Source organism: Hemiscyllium ocellatum, chromosome 18, assembly GCF_020745735.1.
Source record: "Hemiscyllium ocellatum isolate sHemOce1 chromosome 18, sHemOce1.pat.X.cur, whole genome shotgun sequence".
NCBI lineage: Eukaryota > Metazoa > Chordata > Chondrichthyes > Orectolobiformes > Hemiscylliidae > Hemiscyllium > Hemiscyllium ocellatum.
Genome location: NC_083418.1, coordinates 37996615 through 38015375, shown reverse-complemented (window position 1 = coordinate 38015375; position 18761 = coordinate 37996615). Strand labels below are relative to the sequence as shown.

Sequence of the window (18761 nt, the reverse complement as noted above, 5' to 3'; positions counted from 1 at the left end):
CCTGATTTGACTAACTGCTATTCTGCAGATTGGATCCATTGGACCTACAGAACTGACCAATGGACACTCCCTGGATTGTAATAAAATGGAATCCCTGACCCTGGTCACTCCTGACTGACCACATCCAGGCTGCTGGACAGATATCAGGCAATGTCCTTTACTGACAATTATGGGGACCCATTGATTTCTGGCATGCCCTTTCACTTGACTGAGGACTACTCCTCTTAGACTTTAAGAGATAGTCATTTGAAGGAATCAGGTATGGCAATAACATAACATGATACCATTCACCAACAAGTCTGCCCCTCTCATTGACTATTATTAGTAAACATGACCAGTTGCTTGGCTTTGTCTTTGCACTAAAAGGTAAGCTAGACCAAAGAAGCTTGTAATTTCTGAACAAGGCAGCAATGTGCAAAAAGACAAAGCAAGGCAGAGATACTGTAAGCATCCAAGCAAAGACAAATTGAGTGAACACTAAGCAAGCCTAAGAGCCCTGAGATGCACTCTGTTAGGGTGCATGAGATGAGTGTGTAAAGCAACCTGAGCAGCTTTGCAATAAAAATTGCCAGTGAGCTCCAAGGTGCAGTATTGATGTGGGTTAGTGTATTATAAGTGAGGTAGTGATGTGCCATGGTGCCAACCTCCATGAATGAGTTGCAACCACCAGGTACCCACTCTGACTTTTGTATTGGGACTTGTCACTGTCCACTTTCTCTCTGCTGCTGTGGAAAATTGCAAACTATATAAATGAGTTGAGATTTGGTAATATTGAGATCTTACCTTGTGCCAGTGAACCTGAGGCCACTCACTCGCTAGATTCTTATCAAGTCATTGAAACTTTATGCATGAAATTGGATTTTTTTCTCCGTGTTAAGAATTTCATTTTCCATTCTCATCGTGTTTTCTTGACTAGCTTGACATTGCCCATGACCTTCAGGACCTGACATAATTCAGCTGAATATCTCTTTTATGATTGGTAAAATGTACCGCCTTTATTTAAAGCAATATATCCAATTCTGGTTCCTATTTCACATACCAAATAGTTTATATACTTATCCGCATTAAAATGTATATAGCACAATTTGTCTATTACTGGCATGAAAAATGTAAATTGTTGCATTGTTTCTCATTAGTCTCCCTCCTAATTCATTGATAATTTCAAAAGGCTGTGTATTTTAAATTTCTTTCTGTGCTGAATCCTATTTAGCATTTTAATTAATCACAGAAAAGACCATTGAAGGTCCTGCAGTTTGATTTCCTGTTCCTGTGTTTTAAGGGAAAATTAACTGGGGCTTCCACTGTCCAGTGACTCCTTCCACTGTAGGTTCATATGTGTGCAGGAAATTAAGACACCTTCAGCTCTGATGACCCAGTATGGAACATTATGCTATGCTTGCTGTCAAGCTTCATAAATCAATAACAATACTGTCTCAGTGTCTTCTGGAGGATGGGGATGTAAATTGGTGAAGTTTTAAAAGGAAAACAGAGTAGTGTCTGAAAGCTTGGAAGATTTGCAAATGTAGTAACTTTATTGCCTGTACATAAAGACCTGAATTATTGGGGCCAACAGTGCATTTAATTATTGTCTCGTAACATCAGCAATGCATGATTTTTAGTAATCACTCAAATGCAGTATATGGAAACTGACACAGTATGTATAAGTATTCCAGAAATGCCTATGGCCAAAAAGGAATAGTATAAAGATGAAACTAATTATTTTCAAAGAAGATTTCAAGGATTCTACAATGCTATTTTGACACTAAGTTGTTAAAGTTACCAAAGACAACATTGTGTCCCTCACTCTCCTTCAAGTGGGTGAAGAAATTACTGTAAATGTTTGTGTTGTCATCTGAATGGCTGTGAGCATATTTTTTCATTGCACATAATAGGTCTCTCAAGTAGCCTTAGCTCACAAGTGTTAGGATGAGGATTATTCATCCATAGTGATGCTTATTTACAGTGATCTTCACATATGTGCTCCACCAGGGAGTAGACATATGTCTGTCTGAATGTTGTTTGATAGTTCTATTTTTCACTGATGCTTCTCCCTGTCTGGTACATATACAAGTTGTGGGACAGTGGTAGTGTATCTTTGATTCAAAGGATCTGGTTCAAGTGCCAACTGTCCTGGAGGTGTCACAGCATGTCTAAACAGGTCTGAAATAACTGTACTTTTTCTGTTCATTGTGTCATGCTTCATTTTGTTTTGCATGTGATTCTCAATGGTCAGCTATTCATCAAATGTTAGATATCCCAGGGGAGTGATAGTCAAATTAATTTGCGTGCACACACTCTTTCCACATGCTCATTCTTTCACCTTAATTCATGCCTCTGTTCTTATTCAGGGATAGTTGGAAGATCGTTCTTTGTAATGTACTGGCAGCACATACATATCTGTAATTTTCTTACATACCTGAAAATAAGGCATTGGCTTTTCAAAGATGTTTAACTGGACTTTAATAGACTTGAATCTTTTTACAAAAGTGATCCTAAGGACAATGTTTTGAGGGGGGAAAAAGAACAAGGTTTCATGATGACCATCCCAGAAATTTAGTGGACCTAGATTGGCAGGTGGATATGTGTGCTTGGGGCATGACGTGACAAAAGTCAGAGCAGGTACCTTGCGGTTGAGGCTCGTCCATGGAGGTGATGTATTAGCTTGGTTAATCAACAGAAAGCAGAAACTTGGGACAAATGGGTCTTTTTTCTGGTTGGCAAGATGTAACTAGTGGGGGAACCACATATTTCAGCCCTTGGATTCCAAATATTTATTGAAGGCAGGCTAGGTGAACTATTTATAAATAATTTTAAAGTAGTTAAATTATTGCTACTCAAAATTAAGTAAAATATGATGCATTCACTAGCCAAAGTGGTAGAAAACATTTCTTGTGATCTTCCTCCATCATTCCTGATCCACCTGTCATCTGAAGAAGGAGCTGAAGAGGCCAACTGATGAGGAATGCCTCCTGTCTCTGAGCACTGGGTAGGGCTGAAAGGGTCAATCACTTGCTTGAACTTGTCAAACCAATGAATGCAGGAAGTACCCAGGATGGTCGCTTCCTTCCTTGTCCGTCATCCGATTCCTGGCCACTTCTAATATTTACCTATGTAAGGGGGTATGCAGGATTGCAGAAGATTCCTCACCATAAGCTCAGGAAAGGTGTGATGTACAATCTCTCTACCTTGAATTGGTCTTTGATTGCTTAAGATCACTTTCATTTTTCTGAAGGAGAAGAAGAAAGATACAGTGCAGCTAATTTATGGGTTTTTTTTACTATACAGAAAAATAATATTTATTGAGGGTTCTTATTTCTTACAATAGCATGTGAAAACCATTGCACTTTATTGTTTAAATACAAATTACAACTGTCAGTTGAACATGTCTGTCAAAATTTACACATGTGAAACATCGTCACTACAATCACATTTCCTCTTTGTGTGTGTGTGTGTGTGTGTGTGTGTGTGTGTGGTCATGGCATCTGCTCTCAATATCCCTGAAATCAACTGAGAGAATTCACCTACATGGCTAACCAATCCAAGAAAAGTGGTCTCTGCAAATTGAATGGAATTAAGTGGTTAGAAATTGCTTTTCCAATCAATGGCTGGTTCTCCCTTGCTGGTTGGCTCATTAGTGAGTCCATCGGCAACAATCTGGAAATGAAACAACATGTGGTTGGAGGAGCATTGAGTGTGAGGCAATGAAGTGCTGGCAGTGAGGGAACCATGGGCTCCACTGAGAACTGAGGTCTTGGGGTCAAGAGTAGGGGTATGGGAATGAATGGGCAAGGCTACCATTTACCACAGCTAGAAGGAAGCGCAGGGCAGCAACTGCTGGGGGAATGGGGAAAGACTAGTAAAGTGCAAGAGAGATAGATGGAGACAGGGGAGTCATTGGGATAGGAATGGGGTGGATGAGTTGAGAAGGTTGCAAGAAGGGTTTGGGGTAAGAGAGTCAGAAGCTGCAAGAATTTGAGAGAGGAAGCTGCTGGGAGGGAACTATGGGGCAGGTGAAACAGATGCTGCAAGATGGAGTGGTGAGAGAGAGAGGGAGAGTGTAAGGGGAGTGACAGAGGGAGATGATGTCAGCAAGAGGGACTGACCAGGAGACATAGAGGACACAAGACAGAGAAGGAGTTGAGGAGGGAGAGAGAGAGAGAGAGAGAGAGACTTTTATGAAGCAACAACTGTTTCAAGCATAACAGGAACACTCGGCTAACTAGAAGCTAAGTAAACTTGAAATCACTGAGTTAATGAATTACTTGTAAATGTGGAATCTCTATCTTAATGCTGCATAGTTCAGAAGCTATTATAGAGGAAATATACAGCCTACTTTCATGGATATTAAAAAGGATAATAACTAGTTAAAATGTTCCAGTTTTGTGAACACATAATGGAAGTACTTAAATTATGACTGTGCCAATGTGGAAAGTGCACTTAGGATTTCTTTTTCCTGTGTAGAAGTCTGTGGCAGTTATTCTTAAAATTAACAGGCCAATTTAAATACTACACAAGGATTCACTGCAATCTTTGTGTGTTGTGGCTTTAAATTTAATGGAGGATTGATAACTATTGAAGATATTGCTAAAAGCTTTTAATTCTGCATCTGAGTCCAAATACTCTATATGTCAACACAAATATAGGATGGAATGTTGTGATGAACATAATCACTAAATCAATGAGCAAGTGAGAATGAAAAATGTATACCCTGAAAATCAAAAGAAATCGCCCCCCCCAAAGTCAATAAGTAGCTCTCAAAAAGAGTCCTCAAGAATAATTTTCAAAATCCTGTCCAGGTATTACTTCTGCAGTTCCTAAAGGAGACTGTGTTTCAAATTCAATCTCCCGACTGAACTTTCCGTGAAGATAATCTTGATATTCCCAGTCTGGTGGTTGTAAGAAGTTGGAATGACTTTATACAGGTTCACATGATTCTCATATTGAAACACACTCCTAAAATGTTGAGTTCCTGTTCATATTGATATATCAGGTTCTTGATGTGAGCACTGCTCTATCAAATAAATAATTGGTAAAATAACTAGAAGTGTGAACCAAGCACACATTCCCATCCAGTACGCAGAGCCAAATTGTGTGATATCATTCTTCATTTGTTCCATGTGACGGTTGGTGAACAAAGACCATGCAATGAAATATAGTAGAGCTGGAAATAAAAACATTGAAACTTCAATTTTCCTGCAAAAGTCAGGTTGGTAATTCATGTGGTTACTTTTGATATGAAGTGTTACTGACAGATGAGAACTGAAAAGACCTGTTAAATATAATTTCCTAATGAAATTTTTCAGCCTAAATCAATGTATTTTCAGGCACCTTTGAGTGATAGTTGAGGTAAAAACAAACTAATTCAATTCTGTCAGTAAATCTTTTGATTATTTTTCAAACTAACTTTTAATATTGAAAAAAATCTTTTGAGTATTAGGATAAATTTGACACAATCATTATTATCTATTGCCTTCACCCCACACATTCACTTTCTCCAGCCCTGACGCAGCCACAGCAATGGTCCTCATCCACAAGTTACACTGTAGCAACTCATCAAGATTCCAATTATAGCATCTTCCAAACTTGCAATCTCTAATACTAGAAAAGCAAGGGTATTGGATGCTTGGGATCACCAGCAGATCCTCAAGACTTTTATAATCATAATGTGGAACTATATGCCATTCCTTCATTGTTGTTGGGCCAAAATCTTGGCCATCCCTTCTTAAAAGCACAGTGGGGGTTCTTTCCTCTGTTAAATTCAGTCATTCACGAAGCTTCTTGACCTCCTGTCTAGTAACATTAGCTGGCCTTGGAAGTGATGTTTGTATTCCATAAATATATATAAGAGAGCTTTCTCAATTATATTAATTAATATTCTTTAACTCTACAGTAACAAGGAAAATAATATCGTGATGAAGGGTCCTGCTCAAAATGTCGACTCTCCTACTCCTCAGATGCTGCCTGACCTTCTTTGCTTTTTCTAGCACCACACAATATCCACACAATGATTGACCAGTTTAAAGAAAACATGAAATAAATCTCAATATGTTACTTTGTAGTAAATTTGATTTGTCACTACATACGTTTATCAGTGATAGTGAATTGGTCAAAAATGTATTGATTGCTCAATTTATGTAAAAAGCAGACTTTGTTCATACACCTATCAAAACTAATGTGTTATGCTTCAGTAGATAACTGTACACAATAGGAAAGCCCCAAGTTGCACCTTTAGTTTACAAGGTTTGTGCGAAGATTTGTAGCTCGGGTGCTCGTTGTTGTGGTTCTGTTCGCCGAGCTAGAAGTTTTTGTTGCAAACGTTTCGTCCCCTGGCTAGGCGACATCATCAGTGCTCTGGAGCCTCCTGCGAAGCGCTTCTTTGATGTTTCTTCCGGTATTTATAGTGGTCTGTCCTTGCCGCTTCCGGGTGTCAGTTTTAGCTGTCCGCTGTAGTGGTTGGTATATTGGGTCCAGGTCGATGTGTTTGTTGATGGAGTTTGTGGGTGAGTGCCATGCCTCTAGGAATTCCCTGGCTGTTCTCTGTCTGGCTTGCCCTATGATAGTAGTGTTTTCCCAGTCGAATTCATGTTGCTTGTTGTCTGAGTGTGTGGCTACTAGGGATAGCCGGTCGTGTCGTTTCGTGGCTAGTTGATGTGTGTGGCCTAGTAGCCACACACTCAGACAACAAGCAACATGAATTCGACTGGGAAAACACTACTATCATAGGGCAAGCCAGACAGAGAACAGCCAGGGAATTCCTAGAGGCATGGCACTCATCCACAAACTCCATCAACAAACACATCGACCTGGACCCAATATACCAACCACTACAGCGGACAGCTGAAACTGACACCCGGAAGCGGCAAGGACAGACCACTATAAATACCGGAAGAAACATCAAAGAAGCGCTTCGCAGGAGGCTCCAGAGCACTGATGATGTCGCCTAGCCAGGGGGCGAAACGTTTGCAACAAAAACTTCCAGCTCGGCGAACAGAACCACAACACCTTTAGTTTACGTTAACAAATCTAATGTCCATATGTTCATCTTGAGCTAAAATAGTGATCACTGATGAGAAACTTAAACTAATTCTTCCTCCCTAAGAAGAGGGCCATTACAGCCAGTTGTAACACCCTTACTGCCATTCTTTTTGATAACTGCACAGATGTGGGGATTAAATGTGAGATTTATGTGGTCTGTCTGACTGTGTTACTCAGTATCTTTAACTAGCTGAACCATTTGAAGAGCTCCAGTGACTACTTACCAGTTGGCACCAGAATTACAATCAGCAATTTTCCGGGATGAAGTATCCGCCCAGGATTCATTCTGGATTCAATGTAGGTATCTGGGTTCCAGCAACAGATGAGCAGCAATGCGATACAGATGGCTGTGATTGCCATCATAGTTGCAATCACCCCAAACACACGTTCTGCCTCCACTGCTGGAAAGAAAAACAACAGTAACTAAACAAAAAGCACAAACAACACCTGAACACTGTTCTCAGATTAAAAATTCCATACTACTTGCTGTACGAAACATTTTCAATTCATAAACAAAGCCGTCATTTCCGGACAACTACCATCATGCTTTGTTAAGTAAAATTAATTGGATGCGAAAGGAAAATTGCAAACATTTCAGGATTTTTGTCAACAGCATTTCCTGCAGCAGTGGAAAAGCACCTTAAAGCCTAACATCTCCGCCAACACATCCGATCAGCAAGCCAAGTGAATTAGAATTAGCATCAGGTTTCTTGTCATGTAATCACGTGAGTACAGTGGAAAGTTAACGAGTCACACTTAGTGCGCCATCTTATGTCCGAAATAGAATGTCTATCAGCAAGTGTAGAGGGAAATGCTGGTGTAAAATTTGAATGCAGAGAGAAACTTGTTCGGAATTGGGCATTACCATACTGAAAATATGCAATCGAAAAAAAATCCTACGTTATGACTTTATTCATTTTAAGTGCCTGTCTTATATTTCTAGATTGTGCTGTATTAAACTTGCTTTAGAAATCATTGATCGGAATAGGAACAGAAAGCTCAACAAATTTTGTATCTTCCTTAATAGCATTGGGGGAGAGAGTAGAAACTGAGTTTGTGAACTAAAACAGGAAATTAGTGATATGAGATCTGATTTATATCAAAGAGAAGTTCTGCTTACTGCTCTGAGCACTGTGTGTAGCTTTCTTCCTCTGGTTGAAAGTTAAAGTCTTTGAATTAAATATCTTTCCGATTATATTGCTAGTATCAGTGGAAAACCTCATATTTGGAAACAAATTTTGAAAATACCAAATCAAAGAAGACCTGGCTGACTGACACTGAGCTAAAGAAATAACAGAACTCAACAAATGCAAATTTTGACACGCGAAAAACGTTAGTCGTTGTTTAATCTGCTAGTGTAGGGGATTGTGACAATGGTAATTGTTTTCTGACAAAGTTCCCAGTGAGGTAGCCAGGCCCAGCAATTGTGAAGAAGGGTTTTTCAACAGATAGGAGTTATCATTCAGACGGTACCATCGGGTGATCCGGGTAGACTAAAAACTCCTGTGAATCTTAGACACTAATCACGAGTAGTGTAACAGGTTGCTCTTTTCACATTTGTGTGTGGAATGATCCATTTGGAATTTAGTTCTGAAAACGGGTCACTGGACGCGAAGCATTAATTGTCTCTCCACAAAGGGTGCCAGACCTATTGAGTTTCTGCTTTTGTTTTTGATCTCCAGAATCTGCAGTTTTGTTTTCGGGAATATACCCATGTTCACTTGTGCAAAGTAATCCAATGGATGTAAAGCACATTGTGTTTGTTTTGGGAGGCTCCATTTTGGATTTGGCTTTGCTGAGACTGCAGTCAGAACTAAAAACAATATCTTGTCCACTCACTTTTAGGATATATAACCCGTACCCTGATCTACAAAGTTCAGCATTCCCATTATATTCCCATTATTTATTGCTAAACTACATGTTCCCTGGAATTCAACAAAAGATCCAAGTTCATCCTTTCAAGATACTTCAAGAACTGACTATATTCTACTCTGGCAATTGAGATTACAAGCACTCTCCACATCCTCTGGCAGTAGTGGCTCTGTTGCACAAGTCACAATGCCTTTGTTCTCAGGATCTCTCTCCCTGAATTGCTCTGGTTTGTGACTCACTTTTCCTGTTTCTAAAACTTAGTCACCTTGAAAGGCTCTATGTTTCCCTGTTTTTATCTTTTGCCTCCTGTCTTATTTGTCTGCTATTTACAAGTAAACTGCATAGTGAACTCTTATGAGACATAGCTTTGCAAAGAGGGAATACAACCAAAATGTAAATGATTGATTATGGTGGAGCTAATTTTTTTTAGATTGAATGTTTGTTCCCATTCCCTGTGTTCATTGATCCTCCTATATATAGGTTATTGTTTGCACCTGAGTTTGAACGCATTATTCAAGATTCAGTTTTGCTGCAATGTTACTGCTAGATGATTGCATAGCAATCTTATGACATTAGTAAAGATATAGACTAAAACAAATTTGCATAAATGGATTGGATGAGGTGCATTATATATTGAACAATCATAATAGTTTGACATCATTGTCTTGTCAAGTTGACAATGGTGTAACATTGACTCACTCAAAACTAAGAGGTTTCAATAGTGTAAATAAGTACAAACTGTTTCCATATGCAGAAAGGCCAATAAACAAAGAACACAGATAATTGGCAAAAAATTGAGAGAGGATATAAGGTGAATTTATTTTCATCAGTGCATTGTTCTGAACTGGACTGCCCTGCTGAAAGAGTGGTGGAATCAGATTGGATAGAAACCTTCAAAAACATTGTGAATTTATACTTAAAATGAGAAACAAAAGATGCTGAGCTGTACAACAACACTATAACTACTGTAATATTGTAATATGTACCAGTGTGTTACAAGGGAAAGTCATCAACAAAAGTGGACACTGAACCTTATTCGGAAAAATTAGGAGAAACAATTAAAAGCTTACAGAAAGAGAGAGATTGTAAGAAATGTTCACAATATATTATTTTTTTTAAGAGCTTGGGTTCTAAAATGACCTAGAACCAAGTATTCATCAGCTGCTTCATTAATCAGCTGCCTCCATGAAAAGAGGGGATGTACCTTGATATTTGCATGATATTCAGCACCATTTATGGATCTTCAGATACTAAAACAATCCATTGCCAAATGCGACAAGACATGGACGTTACTCAGGCTTGGGATGACACGATGCAAGTAACAATCATGTCACATAAATGCCAAGCAATGACCATCTCAAAGAAGACAGAATCTAACTACTGACCCCATGACATTCAATGACATTACAATTGCTGGATATCCCACTACCAACACTCTGGGGTTTGCAACAGTGGGTAACTCACCTCCTGATTTCTCAAGGAACAAATCAGGCATGTGATGGAATATACTCCACTTGTCCAGATTAATGTAGCTCCAAAAACACTCAAGAAATTTGACACCATTCAAGATAAAGCAGTTTGTTTGATTGGTGCCATATCAACCACCCTCAATATTCATTCCCTCCACCACTGAAGTTTAGCAACTGCAGAAATTCACTTAGGCTCCTCAGTTAGCACCTGCCAAACCTATGACCACTATCATCCAGAAGGACAAGGGAAGCAGCTAATGGGAATACCACCACTTGCAAATTCCTCTCCAATACTGAATATCACATACTGGTTGGTAAATTTAAATATCGGAACTGAAAGCAGGAATAGGCAATTCAACCCCTTGAGCCAGTTGCTCTATTTAATATGCTCATGGCTGATCTCACCCCAGTCTCAACTTCACTTTCCTGTTCACTTTCCATAATCCTTTAACCCATTACTAACTAAATATCCATTTATCTTCTCCTTAAGTTTATTTAGTGTCCCAGCATCCATTACACTCTGGGGTAGTGAGTTAAAAAAATTCACAAATCTTTGAGAGAAAAAGTTCCTCCTCACCTCTGTTTTAAATCTGCCATCCCTTATCCTAAATGATCTCTCATTCTGGATTGACCCACAAAAGGAAACATTCATTCAAGTCTAATTTGTCAATCCTCTTTAGTTTCTTATATACCTCAGTTAGATTTCCTCTCATTCTTCCAAAGTCTGGCATATCGGCCTAAACTGCTCAAGCTCTTTCACAAGTCAAACCCCTCATCTCCGGAATCAAGCTAATGAACCTACTCTAAATGGCCCCAGTACAACTACATTCCTCTTCAAGTAAGCTGACCAAAACTATGCAATACTGCAGGTGTGCTAGTTGAAATATTTACCCATTTCTATATTTCAGTCCTTTAGCAGTAAATGCTGTAATTCCATTGCCTTCCTTATTACCTATTGTAGCTTCATACTAGTTTTCTGTGATTTATTCACAAGGAAACCTAGACCCTTCTACACCCAAACATTTTGAAATTTCACTCAATTTAGATAATAAGTTGGCTATTTTTTCATTCTAGATAACATTCCAATCTTTCTGGTTTTACAGTTTTGTCTTCTTCTGGAGTTGGCACATGCTGAGTGTATGCAATGAGCTGCCAGAGGCCGTGTTTGAGGCTGGTGCATGATTTAAAAGGCATCTGTGTGAGAGGAAACAAATAGGAAGGGTTTAGATAGATATGGGCCAAATAGGACTAGATTAATGCACCATTTCTGGTCAGTCTGAACCACAAGGGTCATTGTGATGCCACAGTCTTACCAGACCATAAGGGCTGCTCTCTCATTAGAGAGGTGACTGGCAGTGATCTAACCTGAGGGCCACCTGACCTCTGGCAAGGGGAGATGTTGAGAAGGAGAGTCCTTCATGGTAACCTGAGACCGGTGATGGGAATTGAACCCATGCTGTTGGCATCACACTGCCTGTAGACCAACAAGCTAGCCAACTGAGCTGAACCGATTCCCTTCCATGCTGTACAGCTCTATGATTTTATGATGCAAGGAGTTGGATTGATCTGATCCTACCAAGAGAACACAGGAAGATGAGAAAGTTGGGGAAGGAGGGGAGCGGGTGAGCTGTTGGAGAGAAAGGCTGGATCGAATGAGCCAATTGGTTTTCCTTTCAGTTCTTCACGAACCTGTGATACCACATGCTCCTTAGTTTAAAGATACCATCGTTATATTAGACGCCAACGCTGGAAGCGCTTACCTCGGCTAAGCGGGTGGTGAAATTCAGTCCGTTCAGAGGTAGATGAATTCGTATCATCCAGCATATACCACAGCCCCTTATTCTGATACCAGCTCGGGCTACAAACCGAATAAATCAAAGCGACAGAGCCGATTATCACAGTGGTGTTCTGCAGCAATCTGCACCTCAGCTCCCTTTCCCGTATCCCCATTGGTCTAATTCCGAGTGTCCAATCTGCCGGGGTCACTGTTAGCAGGCAATGTGGATCCTGAAGGTTAGCGGCTGAATATTAACGTTCCTGTCAACTGAATGGCACTGAGCCTGGCCTGAGTGAAACCATTCTGAATGCTGAGCGAGAGACTATTAACGCTGGCTTACAAAGGGAAACACTACAAGGTCAGATGGAAGTCCCGGACTTTCCCTCTAAGGTTTTCAAGCAGCTATTGGAAAGCCCCAAGCGATGGCCCCAGTGGCGGCTACAATTTGACAATGACCCTGGCCATCAAGCCTGGGACTGAGCAGGCGGCCACGGGGAAACAGAATCTGTTGCTAAACCTCAACACTCCAGAAATGCAAATGAGGCGAGAGAGTCAGCTCACACAACAGGAAGGAAATTAAACAAAGTGTTCTCACTTCTGCTCTTCAGCATGTGCATGTTAGCATCAGGGACAGCTAGTAAGAAACCAGCAGCGTGCAGTCCCAATGGTGACAGAGCGGTGATATTTACAGCAGCTACTTTCCGCCAAAAATGTGGCTTCCACCCAGTGACGTTTCTGGTGGAAGGCTGCAGTTGAGGCACACTGCTTTAGGGGCTTTTTAAAAACGCTCATCTGTCAGAAAAGATTCACAAAAATGGTTGTGCGGATCTGCACAAAGGTAGATAGCCCTGATGAAGGGCTTTTGCCCGAAACGTCCATTCTCCTGCTCCTCGGATGCTGCCTGACCTGCTGCGCTTTTCCAGCAACACGCACTCGACTCTGAGCTCTAGAATCTGCAGTCCTCACTTTCGCCTACAAAGAAAAATTGGGCAGGGTGACTCTGCTTCACTCAGGGAGGAGGTTGCTGCGAGGAGATTTCTCGAGGCTGTACAAAATCAGAAGGGATTTGGACTGAATTTGTTCCCATTGGCGGGGGAATCTAACAACAAAACTCATGGATTTCAGGAAATTGATATAAGAGTGAAGGAAAACTTATGTAGCAAGTGACAGGTATCACGATTGCACAGCCTGTGGCTGTGATGGAAGCGGGTCGATTTGAAGCATGTAACAGGAAATCAGATTATTATCTGCAAAGAAAGAAGAGGCTAGGGCGATGGGGAGAGGGGGGAGGTTGGTAGCAGGAAGCTAGTTGAACTTCAAGAGAGTATTAACACTTATTTGCGGAACAATCATGTTCTGTGCTGTAACTTTTATCTAAGCCCCTGCTTAATATCCAATCCACATGACCTGGATTTTCCTGTGTGTCTAACAAGATCTGAAATTGGACATTAAATAATTAGCAGTACATTATGTCCAGATTTCCACAATCTTGCAATTCTGGTCTCCCTGCTATAGGAAGGATGTTGTGAAACTTGAAAGGTTTGTGAAAAGATTTGCAAGGATGTTGCCAGGGCTGGAGGGTTTAAACTATAGGGAGAAGCTAAGCTATTTTCCCTGGAGCATTGGAGGCTGAGAGGTGACCTTACAGAAGTTTATAAAATCATGAGGAGAATGGATAGCATAGATAGACAAGGTCTTTTCCCAGGATGGGCAGTCTAAAACTAGAGGGGGTATTGGTTTAAAGTAAGAGGGGAACAATTGTAAAGGGATCTAAGGGGCAACTTTTTCATGCAGGAGGGTGGTACGTGTATGGAATGGGCTGCCAGAGGAAGTGGTGGAGGCTCATACAATTGCAACATTAAAGAGGCATCTGGATGGGTATATGAATAGGAAGGGTTTGGAGGGATATGGGCCAAGTGCTGGCAAATGGGACGAGATTAGGTTGGGATATTTGGTCAGCGTGGACAAGTTGGACTGAAGGGTCTGTTTCCATGCTGTACATCTCTATGACTCTCTGACTGCAATTGATCCAAACAGATGGAAACAATGCCTAATTGGTCAAACAGACACAATTTTTAACAGTCATTTGTAGGACATGCCTTTAGTTGCTATACTAGCATTGATTCTCAATCTCCTAATTGCTCAGAGGGCAGTTTTTATGTCAAACATATTGCTCTGGATCTGGAGCCACACATAGGCCAGACATGGTAAGGATGGCAATTTCCTTCCCTAAAGGGCATTATTGAACCAGATGGGTTTTTCCCTAACAACTGGTAATGGTTTCATAGAATCATAGAATCCTTGTAGTTTGGAAGGAGGTCATTTGCCCCATCAAGCCCACATCGACCCTCTGAAAAGCATCTCACCCAGACTCACCCTCCTACCATATCCCTGTAACCTTGCATTACCCATGACTTATCCACCTAGCCTGCACATCACTGGACACTATGGGAAATTTAACATGCCCTATCCACCTAACCTGCACATCTTTACACGTCATTTTAGATTTGTAATTCCAGATTATATTGGATTCAAATTCCACCATCTGCTATGGCAGGGTTAGAATCCAAGTCCTCAGACCATTATCTGGGTCTCTAGATCAATAGTATTAATACCAGTAGGCCATCACCGCCCCAACAGACTCAGTTTGGGGCTATGAGGGTTCCATAGATTATACTTGGCTCTTTTACAGCCTCATTGGACCTGTCAGAGTGTGTTTGAGACCATTTTTAGTCTGCTAGCATCTTTTTGAATCTATTAGTTCTGTCTGAGTCTGTTTGCATTTGTTTAGATTTGTTTATTTTTATTTTGACAAGGCCAACATATGTAATATGCCCTTGCAGAGGTGGTGCTAAGTAACTCAGTTGCAGTCCATCCAGTACAGGGACACTTACAGTGCTATTAGGAAGAGCCTTCCAGGTTTTTGACCCAGCAACAACAGTGAAAGAATAGTGATATAATTCCAAGTCAGTATCCCATGTGGCTTAGAGGGAAACTGGCAAGTTATGGTATTCTTATGCCCTTGCTGTGCTTGTTCTTCTAAATCAACGCTACCCAAAATAATTTCTAATGTGACACCTTTTAATGCTTGAAAATTAATGTGACCCGTGATGCCAACCAAAAAAACATACAGCAACATGTTTTCAGTACACAGTGAATATGGTTTGTTAAATCAATGTATAATATAAATATGAAATACAGCGATGAAATCTGGGCTTTGGCCACGTCCTCCTAATACCCTTTGGTCATGGTTATTAAGTGGGCATCTACATTTAAAATCCTGCTGCCTGCTGATTTGGAAGCTGGGGTTTCAGCTGGGGAAACCTTCAGCCCCTCCTCCTCAACTGATTCCTCTTAGTCATGCTCAGATGTGTCCACCCTTTGGTTGACACGCACTGGTTGACTGGACTCTGGTTTCAATTTGATTTGAATTACGCTTGGACCTCCCTTATGGTGGTCCCAAGGGTGCTGGACCTTGACCTGTTAGCTTAGTGGGAGGGAGAAGAGGTGGGGTTATTTCCCAATTGAGTCCATTTCAGTTAGGACACTACTGTCCTCAGGTGGATATACAGCCCCTGCTGCATATCAAGTAGGTGAGACATCTTCTTCACCATCAACATGTGTTTTAGGAATTTTCCAGGTCGCCCTTTAAGGGCTGACAAATACAGTTGTCTAGCCAGACCCCCTGCTCTGCCAGCAAGGGTTTAGGCCTCTTTCCTTTTTTATATTTTTTATGGTTTGAGAAATAAGAACATAAGAACTAAGAGCAGGAGTAGGCCATCTGGCCCTTTGAGTCTGCTCTGCCATTCAATAATATCTTTTTGTGTCCTCAGCTCCACTTACCCACCCTCTGATCATAACCCTTCATTCCTTCATTGTTCAAAAAACATCTATCTTAGCTTTAAAAACATTTACTGTAAATAGTATCAACTACTTCCCTGGGCAGGAATTCTACAGGTTCACAATCCTCTGGGTGAAGAAATTCTTTCTCAATTCAGCCTAAATCTGCTTCCCCTAATTTTGAGGCTATGCCTTATTGTTCTAGTTTCACCTGCCAGTGGAAACATCCTCACTGTGTCTATCTTATCTATTCCCTTGGTAATTTTATATGTTTCTATAAGGCCCCCCCTTGTTCTTCTGAATTCCAATGAATATAATCCCAGTCTACTTAGTCTCTCCTCATAAGTCAAACCCCTCAATTCTGGAATAAACCTAGTGAACCTCCTCTGTACCCCTCTCATGCCAGGGCATCCCTTCTCAAGTGATGAGACCAAAACTGCATGCAGTACTCCAGGTGTAGCCTCACCAGCACCCTGTACAGCTGCAACGTAATCTTCCTGCTTTTAAACTCAATCCCTTTAGGAATGAAGGACAGATTCCATTTTCTTTCCTAATTACCTGTTGTACCTGCAAACCAACCTTATATGATTCATGCACAAGGACACCCAGGTCTCTCTGCATTGCAGCATGCTGCAACTTTTTACCATTCAAGTAACAGTCCTTTTACTGTTACTCCTACCAAAATGGATGACTTCACATTTATTAACAGTATATTCCACCTGTCGGACCTTTGCCCACTCACTTAAAGCATCTATGTCCCTCTGAAACGTTTCACAGTCCTTTGCACAAGTTACTTTGCCACTCATTTTGGTGTCATCCGCGAACTTTGACACACTACACATTGTCCCCAACTCCAAACCAACTATGTAAATTGTGAATAATTTCTACACCAATTCCTGAAGCATACCACCAGTAAATGGATTGCCAACCAGAATAACACTCATTTATCTCCAATCTTTGCTTCCTGTTCGTCAACGAATCCTCTCTTCATGTTAATATATTACCCATAATGCCATACATCTTTACCTGATGCAGCAGCCTCTTGTGCGGCACCTTCTCAAAGACCTTTTGGAAATCTCGGTACACTACATCCACTGGATTCCTGTTATCCATCGTGCTTGTAATATCTTTATAGAATTCCAAAAGATTAGTTAAGCATGACCTGCCCTTCATGAACCCATGCTGTGTCTGCCCAATGGGACAATTTCTAGTTAGATGCCTTACTATTTCTTCCTTGGTAATAACCCCAAACATCTTTCCCATTACAGAAATTAAGCTAGCTGGTCTATAATTCCCCATCTTTTGTCTACAACCCTTTTTAAACTGTGGCATCACATTTACTGTTTTCCAATGTGCTGGAACTGCCCCAGGGTTCAGCAAATTTTTGAAAATTACTACAAGTGCGTTTGCTATTTCTTCTGCCATCTCTTTTAGTACCCTGAGATACATACCATCAGGGCCAGGAGACTTGTCTATCCTTTGCTCTGTTAACTTTCCAAACACTACCTGTTGTGTAATAATGATTGTTTCCAGGTCCTCACCTACCTTTGTCTCTTTGTCAATTATTGGCATGTTATTCATGTCCTGTGAAGACTGACACAAAATACCTGTTCAAAGCCTTGGCCATTTCCTCATCTCCAATGACTAAATGCTCCTTCTCATCTTCTAAAGATCCAATGTTTACTTTAGCCACTCTTTCCTTTTAGATATTTATAGGAACTTTTGCTGTCTGTATATTTTGTCCTAGTTTTTTCTCATGTTCAATCTTACTTTTCTTTATAGTTCTTTCTGTGGCTTTCTGTTGAACTTTAAAGCTTTCTCAATCTTCTAGTTTCATGCTGTTTTTGGTCACTTTGTATGCCTTCTCCTTCAGTTTGGTAGCCTCCCTTATTTCCTTCGATACCCATAGTAGATTACCCCTATTCTTACATTCCTTCCTTTTCACTGGAATATATGTTTTTTGAGCACTTTGAAGACTTGCTTTGAAAGTTGATTACTTGTCAACTATCCCACCATACAGTATTTGTTTCCAGTCTACTTTAGCCAAGTCCTCCCTCATCCTATTGTCGTCTCCCTTGTTTAATCACAGGACCCTGGTATTGGATTTTATCTTCATACTCTCCACCTGTATTCTAAATTCAATCATACTGTGATTGCTTCTGCCAAGAGGATCATTAACTATGAGGTCATTAATTATTCCTGTCTCATTACACAGGACCAGATCTAGGATAGCTCACTCCCTCATTAATTCCATTACATACTGTTCAAGAAAACTGTCATGGAAACACTCAACGAACTCCTCCTCAAGGCTACCCTGATCGAGTTGCTTGGACCAATCGACACGTGGATTAAAATCCTCCATGATAATTGCCATACCATTTTGACAGGCAGTAGTTATTTCTTTGTTTATTGCCTGCCCCGATGTGATATTATTATTTGGGAGCCTACAGACTATGCATATCAGTGACTTCTTCTTCTTAGAATTTCTAATTTCCATCCAAATGGATTCAACCTTATTCTCCACAGAATCTATATCATCTCTCTCATCCTTGAATATCACCACCTCCTTTACCTTCCTGTCTGTCCTGAATAGTCTGATACTCTGGATATTTAACTCCCAGTTGTGACCATCCTGTAACCATGTCTCTGTAATGGCTACTAAATCATATTCATTCGTGATGATTTGTGTCGTTAATTCATCTACTTTGTTACAACTACTACGAGCATTCAGGTGAAGTGCTCTTATGCTATTTTTCTTTCCTTCATGA

General features: G+C 40.5%; 1 protein-coding gene across 1 annotated transcript in view; it reads right to left on the bottom strand.

The window, feature by feature from the left end:
• Positions 1-3307: 3307 nt before the first annotated feature.
• LOC132824421 (ATP-sensitive inward rectifier potassium channel 11-like) overlaps positions 3308-18761 on the bottom strand; it is a 40732-nt gene continuing 25278 nt past the window's right edge. Inside the window, exons 2-3 of the mRNA XM_060838878.1 lie at positions 7260-7436; positions 3308-5161 (exon numbers count right to left, since the gene is read on the bottom strand). The gene's annotated coding sequence lies outside the window, so the exon portion shown is untranslated. The remainder of the gene's footprint in view (positions 5162-7259; positions 7437-18761) is intronic.